Here is a 4919-nt window from a genome sequence, read left to right as displayed (position 1 = left end):
AATACCAAAGGGGCTTGCATACTCTTCATTCTAAAGATGTTGAAGTACCTAGGGTAATAGAATGGGAACCGTTAGAAGCTGTAGAATTGGCCGAGCCAATTAGAGAATTACTTACACAGAGGTATGGTAATTATACTTTTAACGATTGGGTACGATTATTCAACATGCATAGACCTGTATATAAAGTATGGTGTGAAGAATTATTGTGTAGTATAGAAATAAATGATCGGGTAACTAGTTTAACCGATCGAACTTTTATTAGATTTTTGTTAGGAGGTTCGACGCGCCACATGTCTCTACTAGACATGGCTCAGGCCTTACGTATATATACGCCTGAGGAGCTAGCATCTGCTGATTGTCGAGGGTTGATATTAAATGGTAGGAAGATTGATGAAAATTTTGATACGCATGGTGTATGGAGTCAAATGACTAGCCATCACCGATTTAAAGGGGGAAATTACTCTTATCTTGATATTGATAGAGCTGAATTAAGAGTAATCCATAGGTTTCTAGCGAACTCGATTACACAGCGAGGTAAAAATAAGGAAAAGGTAAATGAGCAAGATTTATTTTACCACATGTGTATTCGAGACCCACAAAGCGCTGTAAGTATACCTTATTGTGTGGGTTATTATTTATCAGCTATGGTTAGAGGGATGAGACCGCACAGTATAATAGGAGGTGGTATATTTATTACATTAATTGCTGAGTATCTCGATGTGGATATAAGTCAGGGGGGATTATTAATCGAAGAACCAGAACCCCACGATACAATTGGTTTAAATGTATATCATGGTGCTAAGGTTTTGAAGAGGCGAAATAACGCTGCAGTAAGATATAATGGAAGACATCCACAGGTTGAGAGAAATCAACAGCCAGGTAATGTGGGAGGGGGAAATGAAATGACAGAAATGCAAAGGTTTATAGCTTCACAAGAGTATGAAAATGCTAGACATCGAGCATTTAAAGATTGGCAAGTTCATCAAAACCAAATCATAGCTCATTGCCAACATATAGGTAGAAACTATATTCCTACTCCAACGCCCATATTTCCTCCCTGGTCTATAGAGATCCAACCACCGTATCCTACTTATAACCCAGCTGAAGCATTTTATAACACATACGGTTATGCATGGAACCCCTACTGGTATCAGTATCAACCCTAGTTTATTTAGTTTTATTTATTTTTGTAATGTTACTACATTTAACACTTATGTTGATATTGTAATAGTTTTTATAATTTTCTAACTTTTATTATTAGATTTTAATAATTTTTGAATGTGGGGTAATATACCAAACTTCAAAAATATGTATATATGTTTGCAGTTTATCTTATGTACACAACAGGGTAAAACAACGCATTTTCAAAGACTGACATTAAGTTCAGCAAAAGCAACTAATTTTGTCGACAAGATGCAAAATATATGTGATGTAACAACAAGACGGAATGAACAAATGATGTGCACCATTTATCATTCAAAATAAACAACAATATGTTTGGAAACTTTGGTAAAATTTAATTATTTTTCTACGCTAATCACCCTCAATAATTTAAATTGTTACTGATTTCTTGTAAATGAGGGCATTGCAAGATCTTAAGTGTGGGAAGGGGTTACATTCTTTCGAATTTTAAAATTTTTTACTTTAAACACTTGGTTACCATTAAAAATACTAGTAAAGCAGTAGTTGTATTAGAATCTAGTGCTCTATGATAATAAAGAACATCCCTAGTCTTATATACTGACTACTCAATTCTAGTAAATTTTTGAAAATTTTCAATTAAATGAACTCAAAATCATGTTTATACATATTTATGAACGATAAAACTAGATGTTAACACCGAAATTATCGTTACCTTGGAAAGGACGTAAATTGAGAAAAATCAAAATGTTAGAATTCATTTAAAATGGAATAGAGGATAATAAAAAGGAAAATAAAAGCCAAGTGTGGGAAAATTACCAAGTTATTTTAAACATATGTCACATATTTTTGTACAAATAATTGAAAATACTTTTGTTTTGGACGATAATTAACTGTTTTACCCAATGAAAAAAAGAAAAGATGGATCTACACGATGAATCAATTCCATCATTAAAAGAAAGTAAAGTCTTCCTAAAAAGAAACGCGCTTCTTGATTTAGGTCATGAAGTTGTCGTCCAGACCAGCTGTAGGTTGACGAAAAATCTAGAAAAGTCATCACTAAAATCAGCAGGAAATCCACGGACCTCAGCATCAAACAGGGTCGCCAAGTGGTCAGACTTATCCTAACTATGAGAGGATCTGTCTTGTAAAATAGGGAGGACGCCGTGCAAATTAGCTGGATAAGACTAATGAATCACATCCCCAGAAAGGATAATCTCCTAAAAGATCAAAAATCAGCTTTTAAGACTGATATTACTCAATCCTAGAGATTGACCTTAAAGATTAAGAATTACAAACTCATGGAATTCAATGATATCTAAACTCGAGCTTGAACAAGAAAATATTTTGATCAAAAGTTACAAACCGATTTGTTTTCTAAAACCCCATTTTCAATGCGTTCATTACGTTTGAACGTAAAATCCTAGGAATTCACCTGGAATTCATTAGGTCACCTGAACCAATTCGGGTGTCAACCGTAAGAACGGTGGTTGCATAGTATGGTCGAAGACAGGACCTTGTGCCAGACCGGAAAATTATAAGGGTGAGCTTTACTATTGCTCCTACAAAGGATAGTAATTGCATCCGACACGTTATAGACCATAATTAAAAGTATGTCAGGAGACATTGCCTTAACAGTTGCTTGTTCAACGCTTTCCTTTACAACCGGACGGTAGTTTACCGAAAGGTAATATACGGAGCAAGTATACTGGACGTGTTGCTTTCCCAATACAAGGTTAGCAAGTGGGTGACACAAAACCGCAAGTTTTGAGCTAAAATTTTCAAATCTGAAACCCACCAAACCCACAAAAAGAATTTGCAAACACCGGTGAAGGGTTATTCCGGAAAACTTATCTAGGGAAAAAACTAGATTGAATTTTCAAAAAGATCAAATGTTTTCATAAAGATCCAATTTCCTTAATGGATCTAAATTTTTATAGTCATGTGGGACTGTAAACCACATCGTTACTACCATTGTTTATACCGCCATAAAGAAATCACTGATGTACAAAGTGTGAAGAATAAAGAAGTGATTCTAGTATTTCAAGACTATATTGCTTGAGAACAAGCAACGCTCAAGTGTGGGAATATTTGATAATGCTAAAAACGAACATATATTTCATAGCATTATTCCTCAAGAAAGACAAGCTTTTAGTTGCAATTGTTCTATTTACAAGTGATATTCGTTTAAATAATAAAAGGTGAAGACAAAAGATAGATTCGACGAATTGAAGACGCAAACGACCAAAAAGCTCAAAAGTACAAAATACAATCAAAGAGGTTCCAATTATTGATAAGAAACGTCTCAAAATTACAGGAATACAAGATTCAAAACGCAAAGTACAAGATATTAAATTGTACGCAAGGACGTTCGAAAATCCGAAACCGGGACCAGAGTCAACTCTCAACGCTCGACGCAACGGACTAAAAATTACAAGTTAACTATGTATATAAATATAATATAATATATAATTAATTATATAAATTATATATATATATTATATTTATATATTAAACCGTCGGCAAAGAAGATCCAAACTTGTGTGACCTGTAAAAACAAACTCCGCGACTTGCGGAGTTTGAAGGGTTAGAATGCCGCGAGTCGCGGAGCCTCCCTGGACAAAAATGCCTATAAAAGCCAGCGCAATTCGACGTTTTATATATCCAAAAATCCATCCATCTCTCTATATATATACGTAAATATTTATATTTATATTTATATTTTAATTTTAATTTTAATTTCTAATAATAAGGGTATGTTAGCGAATGTTGTAAGGGTGTAAGTCGAAATTCTGTCCGTGTAACGCTACGCTGTTTTTAATCGTTGTAAGTTATGTTCAACCTTTTTAATTTAATGTCTCGTTGCTAAGTTATTATTATGCTTATTTAATCCGAAGTAATCATGATGTTGGGCTAATTACTAAAATTGGGTAATTGGGCTTTGTACCATAATTGGGGTTTGGACAAAAGAACGACACTTGTGGAAATTAGACTATGGGCTATTAATGAGCTTTATATTTGTTTAACTAAATGATAGTTTGTTAATTTTAATATAAAGATTTACAATTGGACGTCCCTATAAATAACCATATACACTCGATCGGACACGATGGGCGGGGTATTTATATGTACGATTAATCGTTCATTTAACCGGACACGGGAATGAATTAATAGTCACTAGAATTATTAAAACAGGAGTGAAATTATGTACAAGGACACTTGGTGTAATTGTTAACAAAGTATTAAACCTTGGATTACACGCAGTCGATATCCTGGTGTAATTATTAAACAAAGTATTAAAATCTTGTTACAGTTTAAGTCCCCAATTAGTTGGAATATTTGACTTCGGGTATAAGGATAATTTGACGAGGACACTCGCACTTTATATTTATGACTGATGGACTGTTATGGACAAAAAGCAGACGGACATATTAAATAATCCAGGACAAAGGACAATTAACCCATGGGCATAAAACTAAAATCAACACGTCAAACATCATGATTACGGAAGTTTAAATAAGCATAATTCTTTTATTTCATATTTAATTTCCTTTATTTTATATTTAATTGCACTTCTAATTATCGCATTTTTATTTATTGTCATTGTATTTAATTGCACTTTTAATTATCGTACTTTTTAATTATCGCAATTTTATTTCATCGCACTTTTATTTATTGCAATTTCATTATCGTTATTTACTTTACGCTTTAAATTAAGTCATTTATTTATTTAATATTTTACATTAGGTTTTAACTGCGACTAAAGTTTTAAAATCGAC

Source organism: Rutidosis leptorrhynchoides, chromosome 9 (genome assembly GCF_046630445.1).
Source record: "Rutidosis leptorrhynchoides isolate AG116_Rl617_1_P2 chromosome 9, CSIRO_AGI_Rlap_v1, whole genome shotgun sequence".
NCBI classification, from domain to species: domain Eukaryota; kingdom Viridiplantae; phylum Streptophyta; class Magnoliopsida; order Asterales; family Asteraceae; genus Rutidosis; species Rutidosis leptorrhynchoides.
Note: the sequence above shows the minus strand (reverse complement) of the source record.